The sequence below is a fragment of the Empidonax traillii genome, unplaced genomic scaffold (genome assembly GCF_003031625.1).
Source record: "Empidonax traillii isolate 1590-97213 ecotype Southwest subspecies unplaced genomic scaffold, ASM303162v1 scaffold488:size1064334, whole genome shotgun sequence".
Taxonomy (NCBI): Eukaryota; Metazoa; Chordata; class Aves; order Passeriformes; family Tyrannidae; genus Empidonax; species Empidonax traillii.
This window is the reverse complement of record NW_020955681.1, coordinates 1,027,638-1,029,482: the sequence shown is the minus strand read 5'-3', so window position 1 is coordinate 1,029,482 and position 1,845 is coordinate 1,027,638.

Sequence of the window (1,845 nt, the reverse complement as noted above, 5' to 3'; positions counted from 1 at the left end):
TTATAAAAGCCATGGTCAGTGAAGAATAGAAAAAAAGCAATTCCATATGTTAGGAGGGTCACTGAATAGCTCATTCTTTATAAATGCTACTATTTCCTAACAGCACACTCCTCAGACACTACTTAATTTCACACATTTACTTATATTAATTGAAGTAACAAAGCCATATAAAAATAACCACAGCTAGCTTATGATCACCACAAAAATGGAAAAAACATAAAAACATGAAGCTACTTGTATTTTCCGATTGTAAATAATTGCAGCTTATAGATTCATGACTCATTTTCAAGAAAAATTACCACAAAAAAGGACCTAAACTAAAAGTGTTCTCTAAAGTGTAATTTGAAGCAGTTAGTGCTGCTGTCACCCCAGTGATGTCTCTGCTGCAGCTGCTGGTCTTCCCAAAGCTCCCGCAGGAATCGCTGCCCCTGGGACCACTCAGTGCCTGCAGCCTCAAACAAGCATCTGGTGGACAAGCAGGACAAGCATCAGCTGAGGAGCCAGAAGACATCTTCATATGAGGCTACAAGATCTGACAAAGAAGATAAACTGGCCCAAGGTTCTGTTCTTCAGGGGGATACTCACTCTTTAAGTGTCAAATAGGAAGTCAAACAGCACAGTTGGTTGCTACTCAGACACGTGCTCAATGCCAGTGTGTGCAGCAGGTGTTTGGTGCGCAGTAGGAGACAGAATATTGGCTTTTTTTCAGTGAAGCAGTTGGACTTTTCAGTGTTAAGAATTTCTTATTTTCAAATTACAAAAGCAGGACACATCTAAAGCTAATTTAAGATTAAAGCTTTTCCACTGTCTATGTCCTATTTATTTTGCTTTTTACTGACACTGTTTACTTGCTCTGCACTTTTTTATTCTTTTGTTTTGATCCTTTCCACAGAAAGTTTGGCTAATCATGCTTTTTGAAAGCATTTGCAAGAGGAGTGATTTTCAATGTACAGTCAGCGAACCCTGGAGAATCCACAAATTATTCCTAATTGTCCATGAGAGGTAGTTAAGAAAATCAAGTCTACCATCAGCAGGGTTAAATGTTCTGTTTGGAGATCAATGCCTCCACTGAAAAATGTGTCTTAATGAAAACACTTCCTCTAGACTTAGATCTGTTTTTCTCCACAAAAAATGTTGAATGAATAATTGATTGCACATGCTCCATTCCACACCATGATGGAAGTAAAACACTAAATATAGTAGTGACAAGACAAAGCTTAAAGTTATTTGTACGTAAAGTTTCTTCCATCATTTTTCTCTTTTTGCTGTTACTGGGGCACATAATTCCAATACTGATTTTACATAAAAAAACCCAGAAGTTACCTAATTTAGGAAGACTGATCAGCACAGAAATGATATATACTGTACATAAAGAAATTATGTGGGACTAAACAGGAAAAACAAGGTTAGAGATTGCTTAGAGATAACAGACTCTTTTTGATCTATTCCAAAATGTAGCAGTTGGTCACAGGTCTAAGAGCCAAGAGTGAATGAGCAAGAAAAACCAAAATGTAATACAGGCATGTAATGTTATGCAAAGTATTTCTGTGCCAATAGGAAGAGAGATATTTAGTGTTATTTATGAAGACATTGCTTGAGATACTGGGTACAGTAGTCTCAAGAAGAATTAAGTCAAAAAAGTTCAAGAAGGTTTAAGTCCAAAGGCACAGAGAAGGGCCTGTTGATCATACCATCCCACTGGTGTACTGAGATTAGAAATACAGCTATCCTCCAAAATGTTCACTTCTTTCATCTGTTCATGTCTTGTAGTTTCTCATTAATTTTTTTTGTTTTGGTTTGTTTCTTTGTTTTTTTTTTTTTTTTTTTTTTTTTTTTTTTTTTTTT